The 25,080-nt window shown below is 36.0% G+C and overlaps 1 pseudogene; it reads right to left on the bottom strand.

Annotated features, from left to right (window-relative positions):
* Window positions 1-6,002: 6,002 nt before the first annotated feature.
* LOC126961965 (uncharacterized) lies at window positions 6,003-6,108 on the bottom strand (annotated as a pseudogene).
* Window positions 6,109-25,080: the final 18,972 nt, after the last annotated feature.

The raw sequence follows: 25,080 nt of genomic DNA, 5'->3' as shown, positions 1-25,080 counted from the left end.
CTGCTGCAGGGAGCTTAGCGGCATGATGGCCCCTGCTGCTGCTCCCTGAATCTACCACTGCATTTGTACCAACACTATGCTTTTAACTGGCTGCTCCTGGTTAATGACTGGGCGTGGCAGGGAATCTAGGGCAGCCCCGTTCTGGGACAACTCATATGGGTGACATATTAAATATTAAGAATAATTCATATATATAAAAATATATATACACATACAAATACACATATATATATAAAAGAAAAAACTTAGTTTCTATTCTTCCTTTAACGGGTTTTAAATATTCAAAAACCCCAGATATTTCACAATTAAAAATAGGCAGAAGATGTAAACATGCAGTGATATAAATAACCAATACATTAATGAAATATTTTGTTCTCTCATAATTACGGGAATTTAAAAAGAATCTCCCATGATTAAAGAAATAATAGAAACTACAAGATATATATAATTTTCTCACCTTCCAGATTTACCAAAATGGTTGAGTTTATCCAGCATCAGAGAGGATGTTGGGATGTTGGGTAAGCTCATATTATATTTTGGGGAGTATTAATTGTTGAAAATGTTGGGAAGGATGATTTCTATTATTTATCAAAATTTTTAGTGATATTTCCTTTGATTCAACAATTCTGGCCAGTTGTTGACTCTTGGAATCCCAGTACTTTGGGAGGCTGAGGTAGGAGGATTGCTTGAGCCCAAGAGTTCAAGATCAGCTGGCAACATAGCGAGTTCCTTTCTGTACAAAAAAATTTTAAAAGTTTGCTGGGTGTGGTGGTACCCTCTGGTAGCCCCAGCTCCTTGAGAGGCTAAGGTGAGAGGATTGCTTGAGTCCAGAAAGTTGAGTCTGCAGTAAGCTGTGATCATGCCACTGCATTTCAGCCTGGGAGACAGAGAGAGACTCTGTCTCTCAAAAAATAAAATAAAATTAAATAAATAAACAATCCTATGGCTAAGAAGTTTTCCAAGTTTCATAAGTACAAGGACATTGAACTACACCATTGGTTTTAATAGCATAAACTTCGCGGTGGCTAATACTGATTGTGTACTCTGTATCAAACACTGTTCTAAGCACTTTACATGCATTAGCTGATTTGATCTCCTCAAAAATCTTATGAGATGGGTAACTCATTACTCACACTTTACAGATGAGAAAAGTTAGGCACAGAGAGGTTAAGTTACTTGTCCAGGATCTAGTTAGTGATGGAGATGGAATTTGACCCAGACAGTCTACCTCTGCTGTCCATGCTCTTAACCACTATACATATTACTTCTTGGTAAGTTGTGGCAGATTCACAATTGCTTAGCCACAATTCTGAATTTCAATTCTAATAACTAAAAATTGTTTTTATAACTCACTTCATAGAAACTCTGACCTAACTGAACTCATATGACATCAGAACATGAAATCAATTGACATGAAGCTATTTTTAGTTATCATTCGCCCGATTTAGTGATATATTAATTAATGATTTACTGCAGAAATATTCATGTGCTCAATTACAGAATGATGTCCCATACTGTGCTGAGGATGTTCTATGATGTATGACATATAAACTCTCTATGGATGGACTAGACAGATACTTAGGAGATAAAATCAACAATGATGGAAAATTGGGTGATGAGTGAGGGAGCAGGAGGCTCGAAGAGACTCAAGGGTTAATAACTTGCATTGAGCCATTCACTGAAATAGGAAACATTGCAATGGGATGGATTGTGAAAAAATGTGAATTCAGTTTGATTTCTCTCTGAGACATCAGCAGTTATATCAAGTAGGCAGTTAGATATATAGATGTGGAAGTCAAGGATAGCTCTCTGCTGGGAAACAAAATTTGTAATTCTGTAGTAGGATTTGTGAAATTCTGCTAAAATATCAAGTAAGACAGGGCTTGATTAAACTACTTGTAGGGTATAGATAATGTTAGTAAAAACTGTTTATGTGGGATGTTACTGATAGAATCCTGGACTAGGAAGTCAATGGTAGGGTGGAAATGAAGATAAAAAATACAGTTGATGCTTTTAATAAGTTTCGCTATTAAGGGTGGAGAGAAAAAAGTGATAGTTGCAGGAGGCTGTGAAGCTAGAGGGAAGCTTACTGAGACTTGAGCATACTTAAGCACACAAGAGCCCGGGTGTGGTGGCTCACACATGTAATCCCAGCACTTTGAGAGACCAAGGTGGGCAGATCACTTGAGGTCAGGAGTTCCAGGCCAACCATGGTGAATCTCCGTCTCTACTAACAATACAAAAATTAGCTGGGTGTGGTGGCGGGCACTTGTAATTCCAGCTACTCAGGAGGCTTAGGTAGGAGAATCACTTGAACCCAGGAGGCAGGCGCATGGGGGTGGGTTGCAGTGAGCTGAGATCATACCACTACTCTCCAGCCTGGGTGACAGAGTAAGACTCTGTCTCAAAAAAAAAAAAGAAAAAAAAAGAAAAAAGGACACAAGATAGCAAAGACATACTCAGCTTTCAGGTTTTGAATGAATAAATGCAGTAGAGTAGGCTCTAGAATGCTAATGGAGGGATAGGCCTTAGGAGGAGGAAATGGTATTCACTTCTTTTAGGAAGGAAGGAAGATAGCATGTGTGTAGATTCTTATGTACACAGGTCTCAATGTTTTGAATCGAGAAGTTAAAAAGATTCCATCAGATAGCCTCAAGTTAGTGCCCCATCTTCTGGGCCACAGGTGTGGCGTACACTTGGAGGTTTCATGAGAGGAGAAAAGTTTTGAAATAAGTCTTACCAATTGTGGCAGATCATTAAACAGATTAGCAGAATATTACCATGCATTTCGGAGAGTCTGTTGAAATAAGAGTTAATGGTTTCTTTTGATCTCAAAGTGCGGCACTTTCTCCAGCAAAGCTTTCTCCTAGTAAGGCTATTATGGCACAAGAGTATAAATACCTGCTATAGAGAGGGCTGTGTCCCCACAGAAGACCATCCCTGTTTAATTAAGGAAAATTAGCTGCTAAACTCAAAAAAGTACAGTTGCTCATTTCTAAATAATCATTGTAGCCAAACTACTAAAATGAAAGTTATAGAATGGAGTTTAAACAGAGCTTGGGCTCGCGGGTCAAGTGGCCTTGGTTGGAATTCCAGCTCTGCATTTACTTAGTTGAATATCCTTCGACAAATTAGTTCACCTTCCTGTGCCGCCACTGTTTCATCTGTAAATTGGGTTAATTAATGGAAAATAGAACAGTGCTTGCACATAATAAGTGCTCAGAAGTGTGACACCCTGCTCAGGGCTTCATAAAGAGTAAGTCAAGGAACCAACAAACCAGACAGTCTGGCTTGAGTCTAGGTTCTTTAATATTATTCAGGGACTGTTCAGAAAGCCCAAATGTTAGCTGCAGTTTTAAAAATTTAAGTATGACTTTTTAAAGTATGCTTTCATTTTTTTGTTTGTTCATTCAAAATCAATAAAGAATAAGTACTTTATAAAACATTATCTTTCAAGACTGTCCGTGGGTGATACAATGGATTGACATTTTTATAACAATAGGCTACATCAAGATTTCACTCAACATGGTGGCATTTAGATGTCAGTAAATGTGAGTGTTTGATACTATCTCTATTAGCACAAAACTAAGTCTCTTAGGAAAATACAATGGTCATTTGAATGGATAAAATTGGTAGATAATATAAAAATTTGTGTTTTGTATCTTTCAAGAAAAAGTATTACCCAAATCGGTTTTTAGGCTTTGAAGCCAAATCTATAAAATAATCACATTTTCATTACAATATACTGGGGTTTTTTTGTTAGATGGATAACACAATATATCAGTCCATATCTATATACCTAACTTCCTGTGGTGTGTCTTAAAAATAAGAAAAAGAAGTTAATTGAAGAATTATGGAACAAAAAGCACAGATTTTCTTTTACTTCAATGAGTAGGGTCAAGTCAAAAGTGAAAAAATTTGAAAGGAAAAATAAAAATGAATACCACAGTAAATAGGAAATATGCCAAAAAATCCTTCTAGAATACACTAAAGCTATCCAAAGAGATAAATGTCCTCTAAACATTTTTTTGTTTTATATGATAAAACGAAAGTTTAGGAAAGTTTAGAATTGGATCCTATGTAGTCAGATTTTAAAATTTCACAAATTTTAGGAACCATTTTCTGTTAAATCATATAAACACAAATAATGATACAGTTTACACTGAAGTACTATTTTACATCTTTGAAAAATGAATATGTTTAAGTAATGGAATCACACACTAGTCTTCTGATTTCACTAAATCCTCGTTCCATTTCCCACAGCTTTGACATCATTGATAACCTTCTCATTTTTATTATTATAGCCTTCATATTTCTCTTCTTGTATTATTTTAGATTATGCCTCTTTCTTTTTTCCCCTAAATGTGGCTTCCTCTACGGATACTCTTTGGTCTTCTTTCAACTTTTCTGCACATTTCCTCTAATGATTGTTACAGCTTGAATTCCATATGTGAAAATAAGTAATTCACAATCTAAGCTGTTGGAACTTTAAAACATTTTGAGTCTTAAGGGAATGTAATTATGAGACCTGAGTCACATAAACAGGCAACTATAACCTAGGCAGCTGTAACATTTGTTTTTCTGATTATATGTTAGCATTTTTACCTACATTGTTTTATAAAATATTGTAGATGACTGAGGGGTGCTGGGGAAGACTTCTTCCCTCTTACCTATTGATCTTAATTACAAATTATCTTTTCTCTTTCCTGTCTCCCACAAAGACTTCATGAGTATCACATTGTTTAAGAGGGAATGTTAAATACACTCTTTTAAATTAGAAAGAAAAGTAAAGCAAGATATATGAAAAAGAAGACAAACTGCAGCTAAATTGTTGTAACTCATAAACTAGCCTTGTATAGAAAATGTTATAATCCTACAAAATTTCATTGCTTTCTGCCTATATACGTGGACCTTAACTTTTAGCTTTGGAGTACTGATCCTATTCCTTTGGAGTCTGTTACCTGAATGGCTATTCTTAGCTTTACACTTGAATAAACTCTTTTAATCTAGACTCTGATCCTTTCAATTATTTCGGGTTGGCACTGGTAAACTTGCAAAACCTTCTTAACAGTTCTAATTGTTCACAGGAGTGACATTCTATCGCATTTGCTCTATTACATAGCCTATTCAAGGGAGTCATATCCCATCACCTTTTCCATATTTTCATGGTTAGCTATAATTTTATGATGCACCTAGGTTCATAAATGAGCCTGTGTTTTTCCTTTTTCTATCTCCTTTATCTGTTTTGTAATTTATAAAATCAATAGAAATCAAAAGAATATTTTGGATTTAACCAAAAACATAGGATCTTTATGATGAAAGTGAATATATAGAAAGACATTTCACGATCTTAGATGGATTACTTATTATTATATAAATATACATTCTTAACAAATTATATATTACATATAAATAAATAACAATAAAATATAGAAATAAAATATTACAAAGACAGTAATAAAAGCACTGTGAATCAGTGCAAGAACAGAACAGATCAATGCAAAAGATTAGAGAACAACAGAGAGAGATCTCTGTGTAAAGGTAATTTGTGGAGATATACAAACATACCCAAGAATGACCCCTAAGTCAATGGGAAATAGATGTGTTGTAAAAAACAGAATTCCTACTAAGTACAATGTGTCTCTATTTAAATTAAACCTCACTATGACAGGTAAAACAATAACCATTCATGAAAAACTCTCCTCCCTAATAAAAAAAAACTTACATTTTCAAAGCATAACCCATCAGGCAAAGAAAATGATGAATTTAATTCCATTCAAATAAAACATTTCTTGCACAAAGGTTATTAGTTAATAGACAAATGGCAAAATGACAGAAGAGATTTGCAATCTTAGAACCTACTAAGGTTTTAAGATTTCTTAGTCATTAAAATATCTTGTCTTTTCAAAAAATTATTTAGTTTACCAAAGCTTTTAAAATGGAATTTTATTCTTTTACCATAAATGCATATTATTTTATCATTTTAAAATGATTATTGCAAGATAGGTTGTATGAATGTATAATACCAGTGGAGAAAATAAACATTGTGTTTTAAACTGATAAGAAGAGATACTACACTTGATCTTAGCCAAAAGGCTGAGATGCAATTAACATTGTGTTTCATAGAATGTGGTTCAATAGCCATTCCCATTAGAACCTGAAGAATTGGTTAAAGCAGATTCCTAGTTCTACACCAGCCCTATTTAAATTCACTGTGATATTAGATAGTTTTCTCCCATGCTGTAGGAAGTGAGGTTTGTTCTTTCTCCTAGCTATCACTGTAGTGAGTAAGATTAGTTTCTTCCTAGGAGACTCTATAGGGATGTACAATTTCTTGCAAAGGTTGATTCTAAAATTCGTTCTCCAAAAATGTTTACCATTCTTTAGCTACTTGCAGTTATTTCCATGGTAGTTTAATTATATTTTCTCTGTAGAGGAGGTACAGTTGATTTTATGGAACTGTGTTTCCTTTGCACAGGTTGAACTATTTAATTTTCATATGAGTAGCTATATGTTTTAAAATCCGTAGTCTGACAAAATTGCTCTTTTTCTCATACTGTGCCCTATCCTAAATGATAATGCTGGTGGAAGGATGAGCAGAAAAGTAAATACAGTATAATGAGAAAAATAAAAAACATTTGGGAGAATAAAGATGGCCATTTTCCCATAATGATGCTTTAGACCTTGGTGGTTCTGAGTGCCTACTGCTTAAAAATAGGTATCTCTTACCCATGTTCAAATTGGAAAATTTAAAGAGTTTTAGGATTAAAGAGAATAGCATTTTGTATATTGTCATAATCCTGCTACCATCTTGGTTGCTACTTCGCTGATCACATGTTAGGGTGATCAACGTTGATTTTCAAGTGATTAGGGAAGATTAGGGTATTCAAACTTTCTGTAAAGGGCCAGAAGATAAATAATTTAAATTTTATGGGTCATATGCTCTCTGTCACAACCACTCAACTCTGCCATTGTAGTGTGAAAATAGCCATAGACAATACACAAACAATGGGCATGGCTTTGTCCCAATAAAACTTTATGAGAACAGACAGTAGATTTGGCCCAAAGCCATAGTTTCCACACCTCTGGTCCAGATATAAAGCACGTTGGCTCATGTTTTGTTGCGGTATGTGTGTCAGGATTGGTTATCCTTCCATAAAGATCAAGAGTCTGGCGCTGAGTAGAGGGACTTGTGTTGGTAACGGAAAAATAAATGTCTTGGGGCAGAGACTTATCCACACAAATAAAGTCAGGGTTAATTAAATGAAAATGTGTTTACAGTGACAAATTAATGCTCTTACAGCATTAAAGGAAGATAAACTAGTATGTTTCTATTTCTATGGAGATTTTATGTAACACAATGGCCTTTTCACTATGCCATTTTATGTAATTACCATTAGCACAGAGGCCATTAATTCAATATAATCAAGGAATGTAAATGTCAGCTAACATTGTGCTATGTCCATCACTAAATATTTCTCTCCATTTTTCCATATTTTGTAATTGAGTTTTCTTGTCAGACTTTTCAACATTATTTTGAGATCTGACTGTTTCTGCCAAAATGAAATGAAATTATTAACAAGAAATTGTCGGCATTCATTCACATTAAAAATTCCATTTAATATGTTTTTTTCTGTTACCTTAAGCAGAAGAGGCTTTCATTTATCTCAAATGTACCCATGCTTGCTGTGGGTGACCGGAAGGAACATCACTTATTGATCTCAGTCAGAATTAATGAGCAATAGTTACTTGTGAGCCCGTGTTCTTTCGTCATCTTTCTTCTTCTCTTGCCCAGTGACCCAAACCACCATTATAATGGGCTTCCTTTGTACATTTATCATGTCTTTACTGATTGGGCTGTATTTGAAAGTCAGGCACTTTGAGCTTGTAACCCTGACTTTTACATGTCAGCCACATGTATAGTGTTGTGTTTTTAAAACATGGCACTCTATTACTCTCCAGTTTCTCCACAAGTGAAATAAACTTGGAAAATACATTTTTATATAATATATGACACTAATAAAGTAAACTAATTAAAAAATTACTTAACAGGGAAAATAAAAATTGCTAAAAGCACCATATTATTATTGAGTCCCAAGCCTGAAAGATTTCCTAGAAGTCTCGGTTCATCTTCATAAGATCTATGTTTAAAGCGTGCCAGAAAAATGTGTGCTAATTTTATGAAATTTCTTGGAAAGCAGATTGGATTTCATCATGTCACTACTCTTTGAGGAGTAGTATACCCAATATGCTATAGCACACTGACAGAAGCAAACAACTTATAGGCCATGTGATTACTAATGCTGACCTCCTCCACTTCACAGTCCTTACACATTTTTTCCCATTTATTTCACAATCTCTGTTTTCTCTTTTTTTCCATACCCACTTCATCACTGGAGTTTCAGCGCTTATTGTTACCTAGTTTACTGAATTTATCTTCTGATTAGTTGTCAAAACATCAGCCTTGACTTCTGTAATTCACCCTTCACACTATCATCAAAATGACTTTTCTTGCAAAAATGATTGTTACTTTCCTACTCGAAAGTCTTCGAAGATTTCTAATTGTTTACAGGAAGAAAATTTAGACTCCTAGGAATGCTATTTTAGGCATGATGTCTTAGGAAAGCAGAGCTTAAGACCAAGATCTTTATGCACATGGTTTATTTGGGAAGTGATCCAGGGAGCAGGAACCTTTTGAGGAATCTTAGGTTCTGTATTGAAGAACTCCCTGCTGGAGGCTAAAAAGGGAAGTATTTGTCCTTCAGTTCCTTTTCCTTCCTGGTGAAGGGGAGCTCTGTAGGTTTCAATGGTCCTACCCCTCTGGGTTGTACACACATAATTGCCATGTGTGATCCTACAGATGTCTCTAGCATATTATCAGAGAATGTCCTGAACAGGAAGTAAGAAGTATGGGATATTGAAAGGCAACATCCTGTAAGAATGCTCCTGTCCAAAGTATGCATGGAAATGATTTCCACAGTAGTGGCTGGAGTGAGAGGTGGGGCTATTAGGATTTGAAGTAGTACCCAAGAATTGTCAAGATTATGTGGCATAAAAATGCTTCTTACATTATGTGACTTGAATTTCTGTCCAATCTGATATTTCATCATTCTTTTTCCATGTCCAGACCAAATGTATAGAGGCTACTAGCTTGCTTATTAATTAATTTCTTCATTAAAAGTTTGTTGAGCGAGATTATGCATCAGGTAACCTTTTAGACATTGGGGATGCAAAGAAGTTTCCACGCCTCATGCAGGTTGTATTTGACTTGGGAGAGGCAAATAACAAACATGTAAAGATATGAATGTGACTATTTCAGTTGGTGGTAAGGGTGATAAAGATCATAAAGCAAGGCAGTAAGATGAGTAGAGGAAGGGCTGAGTGAAATCCTCTCCCTGGAAATTATATTTGACCTGCAGTTTAAAGGGTGAAAGTGAAAAACCTAAACAAGAATCTGGGGACAGTACGCTGCAGGTGAAGATAATAAAAGTGTAAAAAATCTAGAGCTGCAAATCAGTTTTGTGTGTTCTAAAGGGAGGGCAAAGCCTATATGGTTAAAGTCTAGTGAATAGAAGAGAGAGTGAAGAGAATAAGAAATATAGGTAGGACCAGAATTTGTAGATCCCTTTAAGTCAAGGTAAAAAGTTTGGATTTTAGTAAAATTTCATTGAAATATCATTGAAGGGATTTAAGAAGAGAAGAAATATGACATGATTTGCATTTCATAAAATTGCCTCTGGCTACTATAAGGATTTCCCTGGGACTTGAACCTTTCCCACCCTGTGCCATTGAAGATGCTGCCTTTACAATACATATCACCATTTGAATGTGTTTTCCTTACAGGATGTAACTCTTCTTGAGGGAGGGCACCATGTCTTCATATTTTTGTGGACAGTGCCCCTCACATATTACAATTACTAAATACATGATTGATAATAAATGTTATAAGATGGATGAATGAATGCAGGTCTACAAGGGTGTTTCAATAAGTGATACTAGAATAAGAGGACTACACAGGATACAGAGTAGTGGTTTTTCTGAACTATTATTCATTGCCTGAATATTTTCTAATCCTTTACATCTAAGTCTTAAGATGACATCCCTATATTGTTTGCTTATGTTCGACTTGTGATTTACTCTGCCTTTCAGATCGTTCCCTCCTCTTACACTGAATAGCTTAGATGTTTTTCACTGTAAAGTTAATTTTATTTCAGTAAGTACGAGAGAAGTAGTAGAGTATAGGTTTAAGAGTACAGAAATTGGAGTGAGGAAACAAGAATTTAAAGGGTGAATTAAAATATGAGTTTGAGACAGTGCAAGGAAGATCCAATGCTTTAAAAAGGCATTGGTGACTTGGAAAATCTTTTCAGAATGTAGAAATAGGACAATTTCACAGGTGCTTGAGCTGTATAGTTAGATTTGCGATTCAATCATGAATGTACTATTCATTAGCTCAGTGACCTTGAGTAAGTCACTTAATCTTAATAAACCTCAATTTCTTCATGTATTTTATGTGAATAACAGTCCTTGTGAGGTTTAAGTAACCTAATAGTGTATGAAATGCTTAGGACAATTTTGGACACATTTTATACTCTCTAGACTGGTAGTATTATTCTTAGTAACCAAAATATGCCTTGAAAGAGAATGACACAGTAATAGCCTTTTCCAACTGTAATGATTAAATTAATTATTGGTTGCTGATCTTTCCAGGAGGGTTGATTTGCAGGGTATTTTTGTTGAGACACAGAGCTACAGGCCAAGCTCCTTTGATTTCTGTTTTGATTTCCAACCTCGGGTCAAAATAAATCAGTTTGTGAATCTTGCAATGAATCCATTATCTTTAAGGAGGGAGCATTTGGAAGACCAATTATAAAATTAAAAAGAATCCAGAATATTGCTGAGTAGAACTATAATCCTATTTCTCTATGTAATTTTACATATGCAATTTTAGAGTAATTCTACTTTGTTGGTTAAGAACAATTTTGGTTAGAAGTGATAGAAAATTCAACTCTAAGTGGCTAAACAGTAGTTTATTTTTCTCTCATATAAGAAAAAGTTGAATTGTTCATCAAAGTTGTTAATCAGTGTTTTGGTTTCCTTCCTTCTTGGATGAATGATAGAATAGTACAATTCTGTATGATAGATTTATGCTTTGTTCTTCCTTAAAGTTAGGTGTAGCTATAGTTGCTCTGGCCAATGGAATGTGAGCACATGTGGCATTTCTGGGCAGAAAAGCCTTGAAGAGTTAGTGTTTCTGCCAAGTCCCCTTCCCTCTGCCATGGTAATTGGTGATATATCACGTGACAGTCTAATGGAACACAGCCTTCATTGGCCACTGGGGTTTTGAGGTTGTTGGTTACAGCAGCATATTCATCTGATAAATGGCCTCACTAATATGAACCATACAAGGTACCAGCTTTATCATATCCTGTTTTATCATCTCTGTTTTCATTTTCATTCCTATCACATCATATTCTCAAGATGGCTGCAGCAACTCCAGGAATCATTTTAGTGTTCAAAGCAGGAAGAATTAGTAAAGAGGGGTGATACTAAGCACATTATTCATTTTACCAAGAATGCAAAAGATATTCTGGGAAGCTTTTAAGACCTCCCCTTACATCTGCTTGGCCAGGAGAACTGGGTTAAATGGCTGCCACTAGTTACAAGGGAAGTTGCAAAGTGGGCAAAGTACCATCCCAAAAGAAACTGAGAAGACGTGGGGATGTGATATTGATCACGCCGCTGGCAGTGTACGCCACAAGGGCACAGTTACTATAGCAAGTGTTCCTTTTTCCAAAGGAAGATGGAAACACTCCAGTAGGATCAACTCGAAATCCCCATTTCAAGTCAGCAATCAACTACAGAAAACCACTTTTGGAGTAATTCTCCCCACCACTGTATCCCAATGCGTTGGTGTTATGAGCTAAACCCTGTTTCCCAAATTGTCATTGGACGGTTATATGGGCAATAGTTAAACAAAAAAATTGACTGAGGCAAGATATGTCAGTTCTGTTATTTCTTCTTATCTAAAAATCACCACATTTTGGTACTTAAGAGAATTAGTTTGATCTGGTCATAATAGTCCTTCATAAAATATGTTAAAGGGACTTATTTTTTGAAAACATACACAGTTATGATTTCAGCTATTACCCAAATCATAATCATCTTTTGGAAACTTAAAATTGACTGGTAGTTTGTTCTGATGTCCTAGTATATGTTAGAATTGCTGAGTTTTAATATCTAGTCTATAATACTTTCACTTTTTTCATATTTTCCATTTTTGGGAAATTTTATGTACTGCTCTTGTCCTTTTTTTTAAAAAAATGAAATGTCTTTAAAATGACATGCCCTTTTTTTAGGGAAGTTCCATTTTAAATTTGGACTTCTTGATGTTCATTATACAAAATCAATGTAGCTTTTTATATTTTAAAATTCTCTGTTGATGGTATAATGTGTTCAGCATATGTATGGGGGCGGTGGCTGAGAAGACAGGCATTTAAGCAACAGTTTGTCCTAAACTTGAGGGCTCCCTTTGATTTGGTTTAAAAATATAGTCACTAGTCATTTTTTCAGTTTCTTGAAGAGCTTAATAATATAGATATGTACTAAGCCTGCTAATGTTTATAGCTCTGTTTTTCCCTCTGAGGATAACTTATAAGGCAAACACTCTCTCTTGATTTTGATACATGTGAAGTTGGGCTGAAACTGCTGTTTCCATGTTCTGCTTGACCATCAACATTATGATTTTGGAAGACATGTGTATGGTTCACTCTGTAGTAGCTTCCCTTTAACAAGGCATTCAACAGAGCCTTTGGTTTCCCTTTCCAGGTTTTCCTTTGGTCTACTGGTTTATCATAAAAAATTTGAAGGCATTGGTCACTTAGAAAATGTGACCAAAGACTGGGCCTACCAAGATCTTTCCAGAATAAAGCCTATGTGGTTTATGACCAGATCTCAGTCCTATGAATTTGTGAAAGTCTTTGGAAAGTCATGTGATACTTTTACATTTGGAATAAAATGTGTTAATTACATTTTAATTGAGATTAAAAGTAACAGAATGTCCTTTAAAAATACTTAAAGCTTTAAGACTCATTAAGTTACTTAATGCTATAAACAAGCTTAAGTTTATTAAAATGAAAGAAAAAGATTACAGAGTTTGTGAATGCAGGGAATTCACTTGCTCAGCATACAGTAAAAAATTAACCTTGCCCAAGAATCATTCAGCCTTTAACTAGCTTTTGGGAGATAACCTTTAAGCCTCTGGAATGTCCTGCTTGATGAAAGTGTCTGTTTACCAGGGGGACTTGGGCCATTCCAGGTACTTGATGATTTGTGGTAGAGAACTTGGGCCATGCAGTATTAACCTGATACTTGAGGGGCTGGAGACAGGTCAGCCAGGCAGGTGGTCAGCAAAGTTTATGTAGCCAAGCAGTAATAAAACTCTGAACACCAAGATTTGGGTGAGTTTCCCTGTTTGGCAGTACTCCATGCATGCTGTCACACAGTACTGTTAAGAGAAATCATTGCTATCTGCATTGTAACCATAATAAGTCCATTGCTCAATACCCAGCAAGTCAATACAGTGAGACACAGGGTTGCATCAGAGAAAGGGGTTTAAAGTTTAATTGTAGACCTGCTGAATGAGGGGATCGGAAGAAATCTCAAATCCATCTCCCTGAAGAGTTTGGGACTAGAGGTATTAAGGGTTTTGGAGTGGGCTGACATGTGGAGAATACAGGGTGAAGTGATAGGGCAGAGAGCAGAAGAAACTGTATTCTTACGCTAATTCTGTTCTTCTGTGGGGGTCTTCAAACTGGTTGGTTTCACCTGTTTTGTTGGAATTCAGGATCTGAAAAACATCTTAAGCAATTCTTAAACAAAAGCCTTATGATTCTAACATCAGAAATCCTATCTATTGGAACGGTAGAGATGCAAATGTTATCTAGTGACTTTTGGTTACAAGGAAGTGGGTCAAAGTGCAGCCTGATTAATGCTTAATTTTACCTATACTTCTGTCTAGAATTCTTATTAGCGCTGTGAGGATGACTTCAGCATGACTTTATTGGGAAAGGACAAGTGGAAGCACCACCAAGCACCACACTTGGTCTCTCCTGAACCCTGCTCTAGGCAACTCTTCCCTTTGTTGATTTTAACGTGTATCCTTTAATTGTAATAAACTGTTGGTGAACATAATGACTTTCTGAGTTCTGTAATTCCTCCTAGTCAATCATTGAACCAAGGATAATCTTGGAGACCTTCTGAATTACATTTAGATTGTCATCCTTTACCAGAAATTTGCTTTAAGTCTAAAAATAGTTGCAAAGAATCCCCACCACTTTCTTCCACAGACTCAGTCCACCACAATGTCTCTTTTGGTGGACTCAGAAATGCTGCAATTAGATGTGTTGGATGGTAGTTACACCTGCTTCACTGTACTCCCATGAGGGGAGGTGGTGGAAGGTTTCTGATGCAAGTGGTTCTTTGCTTTATTACTAGTGAACATGATCCTCACACATTCTATCCTTCACTGACCCTGTGGTCAGCCTAGGAAGAATTGGGAAGAGATTAAGAACGTTTTCATCTGGCTGGGTGCGGTGGCTCAGGCCTGTAATCCCAACACTGTGGGAGGCCAAGGCAGGTGGATCACATGAGGTCAGGAGTTCAAGACCAGCCTGGTCAACATGGTGAAACCCCATCTCTACTAAAAATACAAAAAAAAAATTACCCAGGTGTAGTGGTGTGTGCCTGTAGTTCCAGCTACTTGGAAGCCTGAGGCAGGAGAATCACTTGAACCCAGGAGGCCGAGGTTGCAGTGAGCCGAGATTGTGCCATTGCACTCCAGTCTGGGTGACAAGAGTGAAACTCTGTCTCAAAAAAAAAAAAAAAAAAAAAGATAAGAAGATTTTCATCCAGACATCCAGTTTCTTTCTTCCTCCCAACCTAACATCTCATTGCCTCAGCTTCTGTTTTCCTGAACTTAGGCTATATTCTCAAATTACTCTCAACTAAACCTTGCTAGTATAAGCTAAACATGGCTTAGAACACTCCTTTTTGGAGGCTTTTCTTTATGATTAGGGATACTGCACACTTTCTGAAGGAGAGGAAGTAGAGGAAGTATTTGGGGACAAACAATTTTTCACAGTGGCCCCACTGGGCATGGGGAGATCAGAAAGGTGTCTTTTCTGATGGGACCCAGGATTATTCCAGAAAAGAGATGTTGAATTAATTTGAGAATAACTTCTCTTCACTTAGCCATTTGCAATGATCTCTTTCAGGCTTATTGGTATTTCTCTACACATTCTTATGCCAGTGATAGCTCCATCTTCACCGAGATGAGAGGTCTAAAGCACTTTATAACATGTTCTTGAGTAGAAATTCTAGAACCTCTGGGACTCTCACCAGGAAACTCCTTGCTAAGCTTCTTGCACCACCTACTGTTAGGGTATTTGCTTTCCCCCAGGTTTTTACTTCTTTACCCAGCTCTCTGGAATCAACCTTTATTTTGATTCTTTCTTTAATTGTAGACTCAACCTGTATTACCCATGGCTTCTGTCTTGACTTCATGTATGTCTCTGTAGCTCTCATTACACTTGTCTTATCACACATCTTCCCCTGTAGGATGAAAGAACTGTGTCTGCTATGTTCACACATGTGTTCCCAGTGCCTAATACAGTTTCAAAAATATAGTAGTCGCTCAATAACCATTTGTTGGATTGATGAATGAATGAGAGCTAGGCACATTCCACTTTCATATCTGAACTGCCTCTAGGAATGTCAGTTTAAGTCAGAGACTTGGTATCTTTAGTTTCCTGACTTGAGCTTTTTGAGAATTTAGGGGTTATAATTAAAAAGCTCTTTTTTGTAGCTTGACGAATAAGAACATCAATGAAAATTTTTTTCCAAACCAAAAGGCAGAAAACTATCAACAAATCCTGTAGAATATTTCTTTAAAATCAATACTTAGGAAGATCAGAGATAAAATAATTGCTATGTACAGTACAAAATAAAAATCAGGCCACAGGAGGGCGGGGTGGGAAACAGAGAAACTTCTTACAAGTTGTCATTCTTCAATTAAAGATTGCTTTCTATTTTGGTAGCGTCTCTGCTGAGAGCATTCCCACAGTTTTTAATAGCTCAGTCTCAGCTGTCAGGAACATTTGTGTTAATTTTTCCTGTTCAGTACACATTAGAATTTCTGTGCCTGTTGTTTGCAGATACCAAAGTCTGCTTCCTAATAATGTGACTGAATATGTCCATCAAATATAGCTGTAAAAATTCCCTTCTATTTCTTGAAAACCCTGGGATGTTTTCAGATTTATCTGCTGGGATATCAAATCATATTACAAATTAAATGTAACAATGGACCTATTTAGAGATATTTCTTTTGCTATATTAGTACACTCTGGTAAAAATGAAGAAAGGATACCATATGATTATATTTTTCGACCTTCTTGTTATTAGTATCATTAAGAGGGCGATTTGCACATCATTTTGAAAACATTATACATGGAAAACAGGTACACTATGAATTAAACAAACATTACTCCTGCAATTTTAGTGGATTCAAATATTTCCTGTTCTCAATAATCATTTGAACCTTCTCCGTATGGTGTATATTCATTTGCTTTAACTGCTATTAAACATTGCTGCTTCAATTAACAGTTTCATACAATTCCCGTTTGTCATTTCACAGCTTTGTAGGTCAGAAGTCAAGGTGTAGTGTGACTCAGCTGTTTCTCTGATCTGGGTTTTTCAAGGCCAAATTCAAGGTGTTGGCAAGGTGCATTCTTTTCTGGAGGCTCTAGGGATGAATCTCCTTTCAAGTTGTCTTGGATTGTTTGAAGTGTAATTGCATGGAGTTACAGGACTGAGGTTTCGATGTACTCATTGGCTGTTGCCTGGGGGTTCTCAGCTTCTAGAGGCTGCCTACATTCCCTGGTTTGTGGTCTCCTTCCTCCATCTTTAACACTAGCAATGGAAATTTGATTCTTTTTATGCTTCTACCTCCCCTTCTGCATTGTCTCTATTCTGCTTTGCTCTTGTGTGGCATCTCTCTCCTGATTCTTGCTGGAGACATTTCTCAGCTTTAAAGGGCTCAATTGATATAGGGCACACCAGGGTAATCCAGGAAATTTTCCTTATCTTAAGGTCCATAACCTTAATTATACCTGAAAAGTATGCCACAGTAATTAGTTAATGTTTAATTAGCTAGGTGTTGGAAATCTTGGAGGAACAGGAGTGGCAACTAAAGCCCGATGTGCATGGACAGTAGATGTCAGTGTCACCACTGACCCCATGTGTGATAGTGTGTGAGTTAAATAACTGCAATAACCCCTGTGCACTAGGTCATGTTAGATTGTAGGCACTTTATACAGTGAGAACTTAATCCTTAAAACAACCCAGACATTTTGTGGATTATCATTTAGTGATGAGAAACAGAGATATAAAGTCACTAAGTAACTTTCCCACAGTTACACAATTTTCAAGTTGTAGAACAACAATTTGAGTCCAGATTTGATTGACTTCATCTGCTTGTCCTGTGGATTTAAAAAACAGATGTATGCAGAGCACGCAGAAGAATGGTTGACATATATTTTATAACAGTTGAGTGGCAACTTGTGGGCTATTTTTTTCCAATTTTCATTTATTTTATTCTTATTATCTACTCTCCAGCCCTCCCTAGCCCGTATTTTCTCACTATTGGCCATTACTGCAAAATAAAAGGAAGTGCTATACTAATCAGCAAGAAGGAAAAAAAATCTGGATATTAAGAACTTACTGTATGCCAAGTATAGTGCTAGATATTTTTCATTGTTTTCTCATTTATGTGCATCACATTTGAGGATGTCTATAAAATAATGAATGTGATAATGTTTTAAGAAGCTGGAGTGGTATGTGAAGAAGGAAATATTTATTCAGTGCCCTCCAAGTACTGTGCAAACAAATTAATGATTCTATCACTTAATCCTCGTAATCTTCATAAAAATTAATTTTTATTACTTCAGTTTTAGAGATGCAAAAAGCAGATGAGATACTGAGAGAGGAAGCCACTTGATCAAGGATACAGCAATAAACTAATAAGGGAATTGATCGAATTTGTCAAAACTCAAACTCAATTTCAGAACCGAAACAAATAAAAGTTCCCTTAAAAGTAGGCTTTTTACTTTTTTTGAGACAGTCTCTCTGTCACCCAGGCTGGAGTGCAGTGGCACAATCTCAGCTCACTGCAACCTCTGCCTCCTTCAAGCGATTCTCCTACCTCAGCCTCCTGAATAGCTGTGCGCCACCGCGCCTAATTTTTATATTTTTGGTAAATATTGGCCAGGCTGGTCTCGAACTCCTGGCCTCAAATGATCTGCCTGCCTCGGCCTCCCAAAATGCTGGGATTACAGGCATGAGCCACCATGCCCAGCCAAAAGTAGGCATTTTGAACTCAAGTGATCAATACTGCCATTTTAAAATATTGTTTTAAAGTTTTAAAAAAAACCACCTTCTTAAACTCTATTAAATTAACTAATTAATTCAACAGGCTTTTATTACATACATGCCTTCTATATGCCAGGTTCTGTAGAAGAAGGGATGCAATAATGAATGATGCTTCTCTGTCAGGAAGCTAACTATTTTAGGGAGAGAAATGTAAACAAGTAATTAATATGCCTGAAAAATCCATGAGAGAATAAAGAGGAGAACAGTGCCTAAAATAGGAAAGACTTCACAGGATATCATGGAATTTGAGTTGAATTTTAAAGATGATTGGAAAATTCAGGGGTAGATGGAATGAGTCTGCTAGGTAACAGGAAATGAATATACAAAGACATAAAGGCAAGAAAGTACACACTTTGTATATAATTTGTAGCAAGTATGTGTGTGTATGAACTCACTGAAGTGTAAACATGGATTTTCTTTTTCCAATAAATATTCTCAACTCTGCTCTGTCAAATATCCTTCCTGCTGAGTAGCTGGTATTGTTAATATCTCTTATCTAATTCCTCAAGTTTTCAATCTTTTTAGTTATTCAGAAGTCAGTCCCAATAACATTTCATCTTGTAAGTTAGTCAAGAGTCAACTCCAATAACATTTCAACTTATAATTGATTCATAGTTTACTCTTTCACTGCCCTTCCAGGGTAGTAAATAGTAATGTTAATGGCAGATGTCACTTTCCCTTCTTTCTTTCTATTTATCCCTGCAGCTTATCTTCTTCCTTCTAAAAAATCTTTGGGTTTTGAATAGCTTTGTTTTCTGCTCTATTCTTTTGGTTATATTCTTTTTTTTTTTTTTTCTTTTTTTTCTTTTTTTAGAGAGACAGAGAGAGTTTCACTCTTGTTGCCCAGGCTGGATGGAGTGCAATGGTGCAATCTTGGCTCACTGTAACCTCTACCTCTCCGGTTCAAGCGATTCTCCTGCCTCAGCCTCCCAAGTAGCTGGGATTACAGACGCCCAGCTAATTTTTTGTATGTAATAGAGATGGAGTTTCACCTGCTGATCAGGCTGGTCTCGAATTCCTGACCTCAAGTGATCCACTCTCCTTGGCCTCCCAAAGTGCCTGGATTACAAGCATGAACCACTGCGCCTAGCCTATTCATCTTTTAAGGTAAGAGTTATCCCAAGCAGATTCTGTAAATAATTGGTCCATTGAGTCATTATTGCTTGGTAGTAAAAACAAAAAAACAATAACAAGAAAACTACTGCTTTAAGAAGACTAGATTTCATATGTGCCTCATCAATTACCATTGAAGTAAACTGAACGTTATTTTGAGCCATGGTAGCATCATTTGTATAAATGTGTAAACTTCCATTATGACTACTTTGAATAAAAACAACAATTTGAATGTTTGCTAAAACAAGCAGTTAATCTATTGTACCCAACTCCTTTTCTTTCTTTCTTTCTCTTTCCTTCTTTTTCTTTCTTTCTTTCTTTCTTTCTTTCTTTCTTTCTTTCTTTCTTTCTTTCTTTCTTTCTTTCTGTCTGTCTGTCTGTCTGTCTGTCTGTCTGTCTGTCTGTCTCTCTCTCTCTCTCTCTCTTTCTCTCTCTCTTCTCTCTCTCTCTTTCTCTTCCTTCCTCCCTCCCTCCCTCCTTTCTTTCTTGCTTTCTTTTTCCCTTTTTCTGGGCCAGCTTCCTGGACATGTGACTTGTGCAGTAATACAGCAACCTGTTCCTAATGATTGTAGGAAGATGGAGTTGTGTGTGGACAAGGAAACCGTATTTATTCAATGCCCTCCAAGCACTGGGCAAACAAGTTAATGATTCTGTCATTTAATCCTTATATTCATTAAAAATAATTTTTATTGCTCTGCTCCCTTTTCCTTCCCTCTCGTGACTAGCATTGTTCAATGTTCTGCTATCTCTGTCTTGAAATTCCTAATAATTTTACCTTTGACTTGTGTTTCTAAAGCGAAATACCACGTGACAATAGCGCATGCGCAAAGATGAGGCAGCAGCACGTAGATTCAGACGGTCGCACCCAGAGACCATCTGGGTGGGTGGCTGGGCCCGTACGCAGTTCTAGGCAGTCGGAAGAGGGGCAGTGGGGGACAGTATGGGGCTTGGAGCCAGCGGTTGGTTGGGAGTTGGGCCCAGAATGACAAGGGCCATGGCATGGTAGGCACAGAAGCCGTGGCAGGCAGTAGAGGCTGTGGTAGAGGCAGTGGTAACAGCAGCGGCCACCTCTTGGGGAGAGAGGTGGAGCTCTACCTGGAGTCAGTGTGGCCTTGCCCATCAGTGCTGGGACTTAGGAGCCTTTCCCTGCTGTGGCTGCAGAATTATTAACTCTCTGGCCTCCAGGACAGTAGTTGCTGCTGCACAAGCAGTAAACTTTTCTGTAAATTATTGCAAAATAAAAGTGTCCACATGGACACTACCATAAAACATATCAGTTATTAGAATTCCTGAGTGTAGTATCTCCGGTTTTTAAAAGTGCTGCAATGTTGTAAGGCAAATATCTACAAGCTTACAAAGAGAAATGAAATTCAAAGATTGTTGCATTTAATGGAAAAGAACACTATTTTTACATGAAACTGCAAATAAACCAACTATTTAAAAGAATGACAACGTTAATATCATTTTATTCTTGTTGCTGAAGAATGCATAAATGGTGTTTTGAATTCTAGACAAATTATGAAATCATTTTTGTTTTCTTGTATGCTCCCAAAGTTGCAAAAGTCAGAGAAGATGTGAAAATGGTGTTGTATACAATTACATTTAAAATTAAATTCAGACTTACATGAAATTGATTTGTATTATGAATTAATTTTTTTATTAAAAAAATTCCACAAGAGACGTTGGTCTAAAGGTACCAAGTTTATATTTTATGTAATTTATTAGAAATTTAAGCCAATTATTCAACAGCTCCAATAACAGTTGTATCAGCAGAAAGCTACTTTTCAAATGTAAAAATACTAAAAAGTTACATGTAGTTTGAATTTGCCAAATGATTGTTGTTGCTTTCAATTTTATTGATTGAAAGTGAAGTTGCTAAAACTCTAAATTTGAATGACCTACTACATTTCAGCACAAAATCTGAAATGCTCTAAAGTATGAGAATTTTGAGTGTTAACCAGATGCTGAAAGAAAATGCTCATTGGAGCATTTCAGATTTGTATTTTCAGATTAGAGATGCTCGACCCATAAATATAATGTATCTATTCCAAAATCTGAAAAAAATCTGAAATCCAAAACACTTCTAGTCCTAAGCATTTTGGATAAGAAATACTCAACCTGGAAGGTGAATTTGCAGAAAAGTAAGTCAGAACACTTACATGCACAATCAAGATACCATATTAATAAAGTATTATTTGTTATGTTGCATAAAATTATAATGCCAAAAAATATATATATATATATATTTACAATTTGTTGTTACATATGAATTACTATTACCCCTATTACATTTTACAGGTAACATTTTTAAGGAAAAAAAAATTATGTTTTAGTACCTTTAATTGTACTTTTCTTCTGCTTTTTGACCCAAGGACCTCGAATTTTCATTTTGCCTTGAGCCCTGCAAATGATGTGGCAGTTCCTGCTTTTCTTGACTAATTTTAAATCCCCTCTCCCCTCTTAGTCATTTTTATTTCTTTCCTGTCTTTGACGTTATTCCTTTTTAGATTTGGATTTTTAAGCCAGATAATAGGATGTTCTTTTCTATATATAATTTACCTGTAACTGAGGACAGCCTAGTAGGCAGTGGTGATGGCTCAAATCCTGAGCAGCTGGCTTGTGGTTATCACATCAGACTTTTAAAATTTTAAACTCAAATATACTTTTTAAGATACATATTACATAACAAAAAAAATCAGAAAGAATAAGCATTTGTCAGATTACTTAAAAAACAAAAATGGGATATAAAAAGTAAAATATGTAAAGAAAAAATGAGTATAATTTCAGCTTTGGAAGGGTACTTAGGTCTTTAGATTAAGGTTTAATCCATTAATTTTACAAATGAGTAAATTACAGACTGTAGGGTTTAAATGGTTTCTTCAAACCAACCAAATCAGTACTCCTTCCTTTTTTTTTTTCTTTTTTTTTTTAACAAAGCCTGGACTCTTATCGATTAGTAGTTAATGTGATTCTAAATTTTTTAATTTTATTAAATTAATGCATATGCCTCATTTAACCTGAGTCTCTTCCTTAACAATCGAGGCCTTCCTCGCTGTTCTCCTCTGTTACTGGCAGCAGTAGTCTATGTAACTTTTGGGTTTTTCCTGGACATTCCTTTCCTTGTCTCTCAACTGGCCTTCTTATTCAAGGATCAAAACTCCTGATTTTTCTCTTCTGCTTCACACTTTTCCACTTACAAACTTCTAAGAATTTGAAAACTGTAAGCTATGCTAACTGATTAGCAAGAATAGTTGTGACTGGCTTCTGCTCAGCTCAGAAAAATGTCTCACATAGTCGCTGTGTACCTTATTCTATAAGCCTTTGTGTCCTTGTTTTTTCATTAGAACAATTAAGCTTGTAGACATCTGTTATTCTACATCATGAGTGTGACTCTTAGTATGTAAACATTTAAACTAAAATTTTAATTAACTTTTATATTATTAGAGTTTATATTACTACTTAAGAACAGGCTTGAATTAGATAACTAATTACCAATACCAACTCCACTGTGTGTCAACAATACGATCTTTGGAAAGCTACTTTATTTTCTAAAATGGGACTAACATATCTATCTCATAAAATTTGAAGACCAAAAGGTTGTAAGTGTTGGGGTCCGCGTGTTTCCTAAACAAAGGAATGAACACACAAGACAACACAAGACAAGACAAACATGGCGACCGCCTCGAATGGCGCGCTCCGCTTTATTTTATACAGTCGTTTGTGGAATGTTGTCAAGTCACAAGACACATTGTTGTTTTTCTGACCTTTCCCTGACTTTCTGGATTTTCAAGATGTTTACATATAAACAGGCCCCCAACGCCCTGCTTCGTTTGCGAGAGCAGGACTTAGGGGAACGCCCTGCTTCGTTTGCGAGAGCAGGACTTATCGGGAACACCCTGTTTGTGAGCACGTAGTCCTCTACATATAAGACTATTGGTAAGTGTTAATTCTCTTTTCATCTCCCAACCTCCTTTTTTTTTTTAAAAGGATAAATAATTTGATGACTCACTTTACTAGGTATAAGACGAGTTAGGTTAGGGTTAGAGTAACTTTTGTGTTCCCATCTTGGCAATGAAGTTTATTTCGATAAAGCAATTTAATTGACCTTTGATTAGTTTTATAACTTTTGACCGATAGTTTGCTTTTTTTTTTTTTTTTGAGACTGAGTCTTGCTTCTTCACCTAGGCTGGAGTGAAATGGTGCAATCTCAGCTCACTGCAACTTCCGCCTCCCGGGTTCAAGCAATTCTCCTGCCTCAGCCTCCCAATTTTTGCCATGCCAGCACGCTCTGCCAATTTATGTATGTTTAGTAGAGACTGGGTTTCACCATGTTGGCCAGGCTGGTCTCGAACTCCTGACCTCAAGTGATCTGCCCGCCTCAGCATCCCAAAGTTCTGGGATTACAGGTGTGAGCCACTGCGTCCGGCCAGTTGCCTTTTTAATAAATCTCTTTGACAAGAAAATAGAGTCAAAGAAAGAATCATTAGTTTTATAATTCATATTCCTGCTTCTCTGATAAAATAATGCAGCATTAATAATCATATTTTTAGATGTATTTGTGTTAATTTCAGCACTTTATTTTTTATCTGTTTTATTGGGATGTTTGTCTTGAAAACCATGTGGTTTTACTTATATGTCTTTATATCTGGTAATGCTAACATGATTCAGTATCCTTCATTTTCAGTTTTTAAAATAGCTGCTTTTGCTTGATTAATTTGTATACAAGAAACTTCATAATCTTCTTATCTGGCTTCAGTAACATTCTTCTGTTATTTTTATTGGAATTTAGTTAAATGTATAGCTTATTTTAAGGAAAATTAGCATCTTTATAATATTAAATGTTTTTATCCTGTAAAATGGCATGCCTTTCTCTCTGTTCAAAGCTTCTTTTGTATTTTTCAGTGAGTTGGATTTTTAAAAATAAATTTTGGAAATTTTTGGCCAACTTTATTGTAGGAATTTAAAATTTTGTGTTGTCATTATAAATTGTGTATTTGCTCCCATAACAGCCTCTTATTGGTTGCGTTTTTAGTTCTTATTTATGGAAGCTTAAGAAAGATCTTGAGCCCAACACCTTATGATCTATGGAAAAACATTAATTACTAAAGAAAAATGATAGACAATCTCAAAACTAAACAGATGTCAAAAAATCATCCTTTACTATGTGCCCTAAATTGTCATTTGTTTTTTTTTCCAGAAACTGGAATAAATTCCCCGTGGAAAACTTACTCTGTACTCCCTTGTTCTAACCACATTTGCTCTGAGGCATATTCTTCAGGTGACTCAAATGATGGGTTTCTGACATGCTTCATCACCTACTCTCAAGCTAACATGAACATGTGTTTTCTAGTCCAATTTTTCAGAGACACTAGAGTCAGATAGAAGAAAAAAATTACTGCATGACTAATTTATACTTAGGGTAGAATGTTTATTTTATGCTGCTCAAAGCAAATTTACTTCTTAAATATTCTGTTCTCATCC

The sequence above is a fragment of the Macaca thibetana genome, chromosome 8 (assembly GCF_024542745.1).
Source record: "Macaca thibetana thibetana isolate TM-01 chromosome 8, ASM2454274v1, whole genome shotgun sequence".
NCBI lineage: Eukaryota > Metazoa > Chordata > Mammalia > Primates > Cercopithecidae > Macaca > Macaca thibetana.
Note: the sequence above shows the minus strand (reverse complement) of the source record. Positions and strands in the feature narration are given on the sequence as shown.